General features: G+C 37.1%; 1 pseudogene; it reads right to left on the reverse strand.

Annotated features, from left to right (window-relative positions):
- Positions 1-13,584, reverse strand: part of LOC147826591 (E3 ubiquitin-protein ligase makorin-1 pseudogene) — a 130,071-nt pseudogene extending 116,487 nt beyond the window's left edge.
- Positions 13,585-13,679: the final 95 nt, after the last annotated feature.

Consider the following 13,679-nt stretch of genomic DNA (forward strand, 5'->3'; position numbering starts at 1 on the left):
TATACCTAAAATGCACCCATAAAAGAATTTTTTTAAAAAGAGAGAAGTTTAACTAAATTGCCTCAGTAATTCCACACCCTAGGGTGTGGAAGACCCTTCCTAGAGTGGCTCCTTGCCTGATTGGTATAAAGTGGAAATGAGAAAGGATGATCTGCTTCTGTTTCTTGGGAGGAGCTGTAGTCTTCACCTTCACCTTGGATGCCATCTCCTGGCTTCCAGCGCAGATCCTTCAGCCTTCCATCACAGACCCATTGGCCTCCTGATACAGATTAGCCTGGGACATTGCAACAAGCTCCAGATCTTCTACTAAATCCTTCAGTCTCCAGTGTGCAGACAGACCCTCTACAGTCTTCCTCATCTGACTGTATGGGGTGGCCACTGTAAGCCAATCTTGTACATTCATATATATATTTGTATATCTTATGTTATATCTACTTCCTTAGTAAATACTGACTGATACAGTACAAGAGAGGAATAGCTAGATCATATGGCAGTTCTAGTTTTAGTTTTTTGAGGACCCTCTCTACTTTTTTTAATAGTAGCTGCACTTATTTTCATGTCCAGCAGTAGTATATAAGGGTTTTTTATCTAAATCATCACTATTATTTAAATTTTGCCATTTTTTATGTTTGTTTTGGTAATAGCCAAGTAGATCTGGGGTGGAGAAGGTAAAGAGTAAAGAAAGTTCTGAATCTTTGATGACACATCTATCTTCTTCAGTAGCTAACCATAAGCTCCTGAAGGGCAAGAGTCACATATATTTTATTCATCATGGCATACTAAGAACCTAGAATATGGTTAAATTTACAACAAATATAATGGTTTGAATCCATGTCTCCCTAAAGGCTTATTGTATTGAAGGTTTGGTGGCTAGCTGATGGGAAGCTTTTGGGAAGTGATTATATCATGAGAACTCTAACTGCATCAAATGAATTAATCCACTGATGAGTTTGTTAGCCAAAGGAACTTATAATGGAATGGGAAGTGAGGCCTACTTGAATAAAAGAGGTCACTTGGTACAGGGTTGTGAAGGGTATATCTTGTCCCCAGTCCCTTCCTTTTTGACTCTCCCTCTCTCTGATTCCTGAATGCCATGAGGTAAGCAGCTTTTTTCTGCTACACACTTCTGCCATTATGTATCTACACTAAAAACAACTGAGACAGCTGAACATGGACTGAAAACATCAGCCAAAATAAAACTTTCTTCCTTTGAGTTGACTTTCCCAGGTATTTTATCACAGCAGTGAAAAACTGTCTAACAAAACTGGACTGAGGGCATGAGCCAAAATCAATCTTTCCAATAAATACATGTACTGTGTACCAATGATTAGACTCTAAATTTACTAAATATTTATCAAATATTGGATTTCTGATTAAATAATACCGCTAATAGATAAATTTCCTTTCAAGTATACATTTTTTTAAAAAGTCTGACTTCAAACTAGCATGCTTAATTTCTACATCTGTCATTTACTATTATTCATCCTCTCTGAGTTTCATTTTTCTCATCCATAAAATGGGAGTAACACTGCTGCTGTGGTATGAACATGGTTTGCCTCTTCAAACCTTTATGCTGAAGCGTGGTCCCCAGTAAAATGGTATGAAGAGTCAGTGAGAACTCTAAGAGGTAATTAGGCCATAAAAGAGAGTCCTCCTCACAAACAGATTAATGCTGTTCTTGCTCTCACAGGACTGAATTAGTTACCCTGAGAGAAAGTTGTTATAATGCTAGTCCACCTCTCTTTTGGTTTCCTTTCTTGTACACGTTTCTCTTGCTTGTACTTCTACTTCTCCACCATAGTGATACAGCATGAGGCCCTTGCCAGAAGCCAAGCAGATGCCAGTACCATGCTCTTGGATTTGAAGAACTATGAGCTAAATGGCCCTCTCTTTTTCACAAATTATACAGCCTCAGATATTTTGTTATAACAACACAAAATGAACTAGGTATTTTGTTACAGCAACACAGAGTAGACTAAGACAACTGCCTATCCCAAAAAAAGATAGCAGGAGGATTCACGGAAACTACGGGTGAAGTATGTGGCATAGTATGCAGGAAAAAAAATGGTATTATTACAATTTTGAAGAGACAATTTGTTTGTTTGTTTGTTTGTTGAGACAAGGTCTTGCTGTATAGTTCAGGCTGGCCTTAAACTCTCTAGGTAGCCTAGGCTGTCCTCCAACTTGAGGCAATCCTGCCTCAGCCTCCTGAGTGCTGAGATTATAGGCATGCCCTACCATGCACGGCTTCCTGAAGAGACAATTTTTAAATAACTAAACCACAAAATCCTTACCAGAGTTCTTTTTCATTCACTCAATTATACTTCAAGATCATTTGGAGTTCTTGGCTTGAATTAAGAACAATAAAATAATAGCAGAATGGCAGTTAGCAAAGACCTAACAACTAGAATTCCAGAAACAAAGACCAGTTTAATGAGCCAAACTACAGCACAGTGCACTAGGTATCACATGACAAATATATAAAACAGATAAAAATTCCTTAAAGAATTTATAGTTGAAAAGGTGGCAAATATGTAACAATAAACATGAATATGTAATATATAGTGTCTTAGTTACTTTTCTCAGTGCTGAGACACAACACCCAACACCCACAAGTTGGCTCACAGTCTGTAGAGGTTTCAGTCCATAGTCACCTGGGTCCAAGGCAGGGTGGCATGGCAGAGGGACATCGCAGAGGAGAAACAATCCATGGCATGGCAAGCAGAAGGCAGGAGGCAGGAAGAGGCAGCAAGCCTGCCTTTCCCTTTTAACCAATCCAGTCTAAGAGCCATTCAGGTGGTACCACTCACACTCTGTCTTCAGTAAATCCTTTCAGTCATAACCAGAGCTATGCTAATTCCAATCAGTAGACTAATTTAGTACCACACACTCTTAATCCGAGTATCACACATCCTGGATCCAACAAGCTCCAAAAAGCCCCGTCTATGAGCACATGAGACTTTGGGGGACATTGAGATACAAGCCGTAACATTTGGTATGCTATCAAGTGACAAGTTCTATCAAGAGAAACTGACAGACTATGGAAAGACTGGGAATACAGAGTGGCGGGGGGGGGGGGTGCAACTATAATTTCAAATTGAGTAGTCAAAGTACGTCTTACTGAGAAGAGGATATTGGGAGATATGAAGGAGGCAAGAAATTTGGCCTTGTGGATATCATTCTAAAAACAGATCCATAATCAATATTTCAAGTTTGTGAGTAAATTCACTCATTATTTTAATTAATTCTTTAATTATCTTCTTTCTAGTCCTCCCAATTTTTTCCCTACTTTTCCTTACCTGAAAAAAAAGGTCAAAAAGAAAAATTTCCAGTTATAATAGAGCATGCCTGTAATCCCGGGTACTTAGGAGGCTGAACCAGGAGAATTGCAAATGAGCCCAGTCTGGACAATTAGGAAGAATATGTCTCAATAAAATAAAATAACATCTGGGGATGTAGCTCAGTGTGAAGGCCCTAGGTAAAAAGAGAGAAAAGAAGAAGGAAGAGAAGGGGAGGGATGGGAGAGGAGGGGAGGGCAGGAGAGAGAGAAAGAGAGATGGGAGAGGGAGAGAAAGAAGAAAGAAAGAAAGAAAGAAAGAAAGAAAGAAAGAAAGAAAGAAAGAAAGAAAGAAAGAAAGAAAGAAAGAGAAAGAGAGAGAGAGAAAGAGAGAAAGAAAGAAAGAAAGAAAAGAAAAGAAAAGAAAAGAAAAGAAAGAAAGAAGAGAGAGAGAGAAAGAAAGGGAGAGAGAAATGGTGTGGTAGTGGGTCTTCATAGTTCGAGCTACTCAGTATACTATGGCAAAAGGTCACTTTAGCCCAAGAATTTGAGACCAGCCTGGGCAACAAAGTGAAAGCCCATCTCAAAAGAAGAAAGTGTCATTTAGTATGTATTAAATAAACATTTTAATAAATACATTTATGAGGCAAATTAAATTAGCATGTTTGAATTTCAAAGACCACCTTTCAGCCATTTAAATATCTTTTTTAAAATAATTTAATAATGTTTCTCTAAAACTGCTTAAAAAGTGACCAATATTTTTATCATAACATAAAATATGACTCTCATTCTTAGTACACTAACAGACTTGTGGCTCTTGTGGAGCAAGATAGTCATAAACCATATACATTTCTATAGAAATTTAAAAAGCTAATCAAAAGAGTTGACAAATAAGGTTCTTGGGAACCTTTTACTGTACTTTATTCTCTGTGTGTGATCCAAAATGAGTATACAACCAGGCTAACTAAATAATTTAAAAGCTTGAAGAAAAAATAGAGAAACAATAATAATCATACAAGATTAGAAATGTTCACCAGAGAAAAATGAATTATATAACAGAGGAATGAACTCTCTAATAGTTCTAAAAACTGTTCAAGCTGAATTGTAAAATGAACATTCAAATATATATTTTAATATCCTCCCCAGCAGATTTCAATATTTCCCTGAACCAATTTTATGTGCATGTAATTTATGTTTCTATGTCAAACACCTGCATGTTATAAATACATTAGCACAAAAGCCTATTTGGAGGACTTTATTAAATCAGAAGTATGGCCCAGTGCACTTCCATTCAGTGGAAGAAGTTAATACAAGAGTTGTTGGCTAGTTATGGTACAAAATTGAGCCAGGAAAAACATTCATTTATTTAGACTCTGTAGCACCTGAAAATGTCTCATTTACACTGTGCCCAGAATCTCAAAATTTATCAAATAAATTTCCATACTTTCCTATCCAAGTAAAGGCTACATTTCCAAAGACCTTGTAAAATTTAGGTTAACTTTCTCTTTAAAAAAAATAACTGTATCTAAATATAAAAAGAAAATAGAACAGATCATAGACTATATATGATGATAGTGATCCTAAGAACATTTTATGCAAAAATAAAGATTTAATATGATAAAGCTGAAATACCAGGGAGCCTGGGGATAAAATAATATTATTGTAACAACTATGCATGAGAACTTGAAATTTTCTATTTTTATCATTTATTTATAATACAACCAGCCTTTTAAGTTAGCATAGAAAAATTATAGCATCTAATTGCCTAACTCAAGTCAATCCTCATCTATCAGGATGGAGTGGGCTAAAAAAATCTGATTGCTATATATGCTTCAATGGCTCACAACAGGGGGTGATTCTGTCCCCTGACCCAGGAGACAATTGGCATTCTGAAGACATTATTGGTTATCACAGCTGGGGTGAGGGAGTAGAGGTGACCAACAACATATTAGAAAAGAACATGATTGGCCTGTATACTGTGTCAAATCAGGATACGTAAAATAAAAACACCTCCAATAGAGGCAAACAATTAAGATGCTCACCTAATTATTACCCAGCACAGGACACACAGGCAGACAAATAGAATCCTAAAACTCAAAACTACTTTAGAGTTTGTGCCAGTTATTAAGCTCTTGTCTCTTAGGTTCAAACTCACACTTCTGTACTGCACTCTCTGATGCTAAGGCTGAGGCCCTGTAAACTGTATCTGTTTTGTCAGCTGGCCACGTGTAGAGCTCTGACAAAAGGAATCCTAAAAAGAGGAAGAATTAACTTGTTTCTTCTGTTAACAAGTGCCTGTGTGTGTGCTGTTTTTGTTAACATCTCTCAACACCAGTCACTACCCCAGCAGAAACAGAGCCCTTGTATATCAGCTTAATCTAGTTTGCAATTTGCAATTTCTTATCTTAATTATTTTGAAATATACTTCACATTATTACTAACTGATCGCCCTGCAAAAGATCTTCAAAATTAATTTCTCCAATCCTTCTGAAATTTTTTACTCTTTGACCAGTAACTGCCCATTTCCTCCCATCCTCCTGCTTCACAGCCTCTGGTAACCATCATTCTCACAGTTCTGAGTTCAATGTTTTTAGATTCTCCATATACGCGAGATCATGTAGTATTGTTTTGCTGTGCCTGGTATACTTTAACAGCATAATGTCTTCCAGGTTCATCCACATTGTCACAAATGAAAAGACTTCCTTCTTTTTTATTAGTGCGTATTAATTATACAGAGTAGTAATGGATTTTGTTTTGACATATTCATGCATGCATACATCACACTTTGATCTTATCTACCCTCCATTACTCTCCACTGCCTTCCCATACCCACTCCCCAATCCCGTTTCTTTTCTTTGATAGCATCATTTCTACTTTTGTTTCATCTTTTTGCCCCTAGCTTCCCTATAGGAAAGAAAACATGACACTTGTTTTCTTGAATCTGGTTCATTTCACTTAACATGATTTCACTGTATTTCACTCTGTAGGCAATGGTTTAGACATGGTTTGAGTATGTCCCCCAAAGATTCATGGTTGGAAGCTTGATCCTCAGTGTGATGGTGCTGAGAAGGCATTAATGTAGTTCTTGTGGGATCCTAGTTAGTTCCACAAGAATTGATGGTTACATAAATTAGCTTGACTCCTCTAGCTTCTTGTTTCACTATATGACCTCGTCCACATGATTGCACCACAGCAATTAATATCCACCATGCAGCCCTCACCAGAGCACAGCAGAAGCTATTGCCACGTTCTTGTGCCTTCTTAACTGTAAGACAGATAAATATCTTGATTTTAGGAAGTACTTGCCTTAGGTATTCTGTTATAGCAACAGAAAATTATCTAAAACAACTTTTATCCTTTTCTTTATCCATTTTCTTTTTTTTTTGCTTAAATTCTTTTATTGGTACATTTTAGGTATACAATATGGTTACATTTACCACTGGGTACTTGTACCTGTACACAATGTATCTTGGTTCTTATTTTTTTCCCCATTCCCTGTCCTCCCTTCACCCCCTCCACCCTTCCCTATTTATAAACACTTTATTTCCATTTTTCCCTTTTCTCATAATTTTTCCTTTCCCTCCTTACCTTTCCCCTTCCCCTCTAACTTCCCCTACCCCTTTGGACCTTTTCTTCCTAATTCAATTTATTAATTATTTGTTTTAATCATTTTAATCCTTATTTACACTTTCAGTTTCTCACACCAGAGAAACTATTCGTTATTTACACATGTGTCCTATTTATTTCACTCAAGATTATGGCCTCAATGTGCATCCATTTAGCTATAAATGTCTCTAGTTTCTCATTCTTTATGGCTGAGTAGTACTCCATTTTATAAAACAAACCACATCTTCCTTATTCAGTTTCCAGTTGATGGGCACTTGGGCTGTTTCCAAGCTTTAGCTATTACAAACTGTGCTGCTATTTTATCCATTTTCTTTATCCATTCATCCATTGGATCTTTAGCTTGATTTTGTATCTTGACTTGTGCATAATGCTGCAATGAACATGGGAGTGCAGATATTCCTTGGACATAAGAATTTAAATTCCTTTGGCTACATACTCAGAAATGAGATTGCTATATCATATGGTCATTACATTTTTTATTTTTTTAGGAATACTCATATGGTTTTCCATAATGGCTGTCTATATTAATTTTCATTACCATCAACAACGTACATGAGCACATTTTCTCTGCACCCTCTCTATATCCTCTCCAACACTTTTTAGCTTTCATCTTTTTTATAAAAGCCCAACAGATGTGATTATATGTTGTTAATTTGTCTCTCCCTAATGATTAATGATGGGGAGCACTTCTTCATGTATCTGCTGGACATCTGTATATCTTCTTTTAAGAAATGTATGTTTGTTCATTTTTTAAATCAGGTTGTTTTCTTGCTACTGAATTTTTATATAGTTTGGATACTAAGCCATTATCAGAAGTATGGCTTGAAAATATTTTCTCTAATTCTGTGTGTTGTCTCTTCACTTTGCTAATCATTACTTTTGTTGTGAAGACATGTTTAGTTTGATGAAATCTCATTTTGTCTATTTTTGGTTTTGTTGTCCGTGCTTTTGGTATCATACCTTAAAAAATGCTTTCCAGATCAATGTCATACAGCTTTCTCAGTGTCTTCTTCTAGTGCCTTTATAGTTTCCAGGCTTATAGTTAAGTCTTTAATCTATTTTGAATTGATTTTAATAGTATGAAATAAGGATCCAATTTCAATCTTCTCTATATGGATGAGTTTTCCGAACATCATTTATAGAAAAATTTGTCTTTTCCTTATTGTGTGTCCTTGACACCTTCATCAAAAAGTGGTGAAGGGCTTTTTATTCTGTTCTATTGATTGATGCATTTGTTTTTATGCTCTGCTACTTTATTTACAATCACTTTGTAGTATATTTTGAAATCAGGGTGTGTGATGCCTCTAGATTTGTTCTTTTTGTTCAAATTATTTTGGCTATTCAGGTAACCAAATATTCTTGGTTCCTAGGATTATATAGGAGAATGATTCTCAACCAGATAGGGCCTCAACACGACAGGGCCTGAAGTGAGGAGTTAACAAAAAAGTTTAGAAACACCAATTCAAGTCCACACCCTTTATAATATAAAGAAGCTATATCCATTAGGCAAGCTACTTGAAAAACAGAATTGAGTTTTGTTTATCAAAAATCCATTATCATGCAAACATTCAAAGTATAAAGTTGTGTGAATGAGAGAAGGCTGTGAGTTTAACCAAGGCCAAAAAAAAAAACAAAAACAAAAACTAGATAGTGGCAGCATTAAGTCAACATATCTCTCAGTTGGAAGTTTCATCTTGTCCATCTCACTTTTATGGAAGGATCCCATTACAATGAGGCTAAGGGCTCATAAAATAAACATTGGTGAAGGTGAATTTCTCTGGGAAGCAGGCTCTGCACTGGACAGTAACATGTTAGAGTATTAATATGGCCTACTCTTATGATCAGCCTTAAAGGAGAACATGGAAATAAATAGGACTAAGCAAATAAAGAAGTTGAATTATGCTGCAGTACCAAAGGAAGCCATAGTTAACTGTACAGGGAGTTTTGAAGATAAGATGATTGTTAAGAGTTATGTGGAGCTGGGAAAAACAGACTGAGCCTTTAGATGCCCAAGCCAGTTAGGCCTGAAATCTGAGTAGACCGAAAAAGAAATGTGACTTCAGGTGATCTGATTCCATTCAGTGTAGCAATCCATGTGAGTGGAGGCTGTTTACTGTAAGGAATAATCATATTACAACCACACACCACGTAATGACATTTCAGTTAATGATGGACTACATATATGACAATGATCCCATAAGATTAAAATGCAGCCAAAAAAGTAAAATAAAATAAAACTGAAATTTTGCTATCATCTAGTGAACATAAAGTTGAAGCAGAGGCAAAATAAAAGGAAATCAGCTTGGAATGGTGTTGCACACTTGTAATCCCAGCTACCTGGGAGGCTGAGACAGGAGAGTCATGTTTGCAACCAGACTGGGCAATTTAGTGAGACCCTGTCTCAAAGTAAAATAAATTTTAAAAGAGCTGGGACTTTAACTCCACACTCTCATCCCTGGGTTCAATCCTCAGGAATACCAAGAAAAAAAATGAAAGAGAAAAAAGAAGAACCCTGAAGAAAATTCACAGTAATCGATATAGCAGAAACTCCTGCAAGCTTCTTCTTAAAATTTCTGAAAATATAGGCCCCTAACATCAAGGATTTTCATTAGTAGAGGGGAATGTTCATATGCATTATTTCCTAACAAGAAAATCTATGATGAAAAAGAAAAAAGAAACCAAGCAAATTTCCGAGGGCATATTTCTGCAGAGAATGACACCTAGCCAAGAAGAGCTTCAGTAGGTTCAGCAGGCGGGTGGGATTCAAGATGAAGGTATTGTTATCATAGTATATGGCAGCTTTGTGCATGTTATTTCCATGAAGACCTTCAATGGGACAAGATGTGCAAGTGGAAGACAGTGATATCAATGATCTGAACCCTGTGTAGCCACAGACTAAAATAGGTGTTGTATCTTAGTTTTCGATGAGTTTAAGAAGTTTTTAAAATAAATGTAAAATAGAAAAAAGCGAATAGAATAAGAATATAAAGTATTTTTATACAACTGACTAATGTGTTTATATTATATATTATCACAAGAGTAAAAGTTTTCAAAAATTAAAGAGTTTATCAAATAAAAACATTTAAATAAGTTTAGTGTAGCCTAGTGTTCAGTTTATAAAATCTACAATTATCTATAGTAATGTCCAGAGACTCCACATTCACCACTTACTCATTGACTCACCCAGAGTAACTTCCAGTCCTGAAAACTTCATTCATGGTAAATGCCCTACACAAGTGTGCTACTTTTTATCCCTTATGCCCTATTTTTACAATATATTTTCTATGTTTAGATACAAAAATATTTAAAAATTGTATTATAATTGTCTACCACAATTGGTACAGTAATATGTTACATAGGTTTGTAGCCTAAGAAAAATAGACTATCTCATATAACCTAGGTGTGTAACATTTATCTTTGTGTAAGTATATTCTATAGAATATAGACTGCAGTGATGAAACTGCCTAACAATGTATTTCTCACAATATATCCCTGTTATGAGGCATAACATGGCTGTACTTAAAAACATTTTTGGGATAATCTGTCTGGTGCAGACATGGAATAATGACACTACAGAGAGGAATATGAATATGACAGTGATTTATGAAATTCAAGTGTCCTAGAAGGGGCAGGCATAACATTCCATACAAGGGCCCATGTGAAAGGAATGCCACAGGAGTGAGCTCAAATGGGCTGGTGAGGAGCTGAGATAAAAGGCAGGACTCATGGGTAAGTGCCTTTATTGAGGATCAAGGTGGAGTACCAGGCACAAGGTATGAGATTTCACTGGTGTGTTTAGATGTCACTAGTAGTAGTCAAGGATGAAAACATGGGGAACTTGTAGCAGAGACAAACCTGCAACATGCTAGAACATATGGTTACTGGGTAAAGTGCTTTCAACCTGTGCGTGGGGGTGTTGAGGCATCTGGAAAATACGTAGTTGTTAGGATTTATAATACAGACTGACAGCTAAGCACTATTAGCTGGGAACCCTCTCAGTAGCTGGAGGAGTAAATCCTTTGCTCCTGTAGAGCAGTGACGATGAAACTTAGAGAACAAGTGCCCAAACTGCAACCTCAAACCCACTTACTTATCAAAAAGTGCCAGCACTCCCTCTATATGTGTTGTTATCTGATGCTTGGCTGCTGGGGTAATGCTGGGATGAGGTGGCTTGAATGCTGACAGGACTCTATGCATGGCAGGAAAGCCATGGGCTCACCACCACCGCTGTAGAGGATTATCTTGGTGATACAACACAGTGTACACTAAAGCCCAATTCTCGTATTGTTTGGATCTACTTCCTTATTTAAGCTCTGGAAGCAACTTCAGAATTTTAGTGAACATCTTTTCCTAGGAGAATCTTAGAGAAGGAAGGCAAATGAAACAAACTATAGATCCCAGCAGGCTTGGGCTATAACTGATACTCATCATTACAGAACTACTTTCTATATTAGATTTCTCTCACTCTAAACTGGTATGCCTACTAATCTCTATGACTTGTCTGGTACCATAACCAAGATCTTTATCCCAGAAATCCTCATTACTCGCCTATGCCTTGTCTCCTTGAAACAAGATGTCAGCATGGCTTATTGTTCAACTGAATTCTGGCTATATCTTACTAGAAATATTCCCCGTTGAAAAACAATACTTCTAAACCCTCAGAACCCAGAATTACTGAGAATAAAACTCCTTAAGAGGACTACTGAGAATAATGGTAGCTGGAGTCAATATTATTTCCAACTTTTGATTCCTAGACCAATATATTCTACCTTTTGGGACCATATAAAATGTATTGATATCTTGGAGTTTAGGAGCCCAAACTCACAAGGTATTACCTCTGTGCTGACATTTCAGTACTAGCTTCAATACACTCTTCCTTCAAGACTTTCCCATCACTCTACTAGCTTCTTAGTAGTGTAGCATGTGATATGAGTAGGGATCACATGGTAGTGTCCATTCTTCTGTCATTTTTTGGATGTAAAGTACAGTCCTTTGCTGTTACAGCAAACTTTCTATGCATCTTAAAATACTGGCTCAAGCTAAGCCCCTGAAGTCAAGAAAAGTAAATCCATGATATATATATATGGTACCTCAGCTTATGAACTTAATCCTTTGCACAATTCTGGTCACAAATGGAATTGGACAAGAACCAAATCAAATTCAATGGTTAAGTTCAATTTCATTTCACGGGGGAATCTGACTCAGTTCTTTTCCAATTTGTTTTGCAAGCAGAATCATGGAAAAAGTTAAAACTCATGAACCAAGGTACATATACTAGATAGATAGATAGAGAAAATTACACATATGTAATTATATATATAATTATATATATACATATATATAATTGTCAGTAAATCTCTGGCTTTGGCCCTTCTATGGTGGAAGGGGCCCAATATAGTTAGTTTCTCCAGAGATAGCATCTTACTGGGAACTAAGCATCGGTGACTGCTAAAGGACTTGGTGCTTAGGAACAGCACTAGTAACCTCAGTAAATCACAGCCCATGTTGTCAGGCCCACGTCTAACCTCTATCCTTGCATCCATCACTAATTCATTTGATTAATTGTACCTTTACTGTGATAGTAGATTGTAATGACAGAGACTGGATGTCAACTAGATACTTTTTGTCTGTGGTTGTTTAGTTGCTTTTTTATGGTAGTTGTTTTCTTGTGTTAAATTCAATCCAAAGATCTCCAGATTTCTTCTCCACACCAATATACCAAGCCTTATTCCTTTCTATATCAGACTATTTTGTCTCCAGTCCAACCAGTTTTTATCCTTTCATGTCCTTGACCAACCAGCCAAGTTACTCACTTCTGTCCCTAAGTCCATATATGTCTTAGACTTGAGCCTTCTCTTCCAACACAAATGAATGGACAAATATACCTCTTAAAGATCTTCCATCTAAGAGACTACTACCTGATCACTTCTAAAGCAACAAACTGGGCCTGCAGTTCAATCACATTATCCAACTGAACTATCCATGAACCAAATAGGCATTGTTTTTTCCCTTCACCAACTGATCGCCCATGAAGGTATGAACTAAGGAAGAGGCACCTGGGCAATAGTAGTAGTACTAAAATGTTTACTGTTTAAACACAAAATATGGTTTATGAAATAAAACAGAAATGCAAACAGTATCCTGCAAGTTTACTTGCTGTTGCTGTAAAGAGGGTATGGGAAACATATCTTTATTGGGTCCTAGCTGTCTACACTCCCGCACCGTCTGAAGGTCTTGGGGAATAGAGAGGAGTTGCAGACCCACTGCGGGCAGCTCTCCTTGAGCCCTTAAGCCGTTTGTGGGAGCCCGGTCTAACACAACAGGTCCGTCCCTAGCATCACAGTGCCCTGTAATTGGTCGCGGAGAAGTAACAACATCCCCCTCACACCAGACTGAGGCGCCGCATTGGGCTGAGGACCCAATGAACTCAGAGCCTGAGCAAGCGCAATAGAGGTGTTAGCCCTGTCTCCCCGGCGCAGAGAGGAGTGGAGGGACTGCTTAAATCACTATTGTCGTCTTTACCTGGAACAACATTGGTCTATCTCAGGGTCACTTCCTCCGCCCATCTCTAGTTGCTCTTCCCATTACATTACCAAGTTTTCTCTCAGCTAGAGGATGCGTCTTTCAGGCAGCAAGTCTTGACAGATATGAAAAATACTGAATATTATAAGAAAGAATTTCAGTCACCTGACAGAATAAGTAAAAAATAGAACATTCTTTTGATACATATAGATTGCTTCATAAGACAAAGAGGACATCGTACTTTCCTATGCCA

The sequence above is a fragment of the Heterocephalus glaber genome, unplaced genomic scaffold (genome assembly GCF_053883595.1).
Source record: "Heterocephalus glaber isolate CG9 unplaced genomic scaffold, H.glaber_assembly_v1.0 deba00001465, whole genome shotgun sequence".
In the NCBI taxonomy this organism is placed as follows: domain Eukaryota; kingdom Metazoa; phylum Chordata; class Mammalia; order Rodentia; family Bathyergidae; genus Heterocephalus; species Heterocephalus glaber.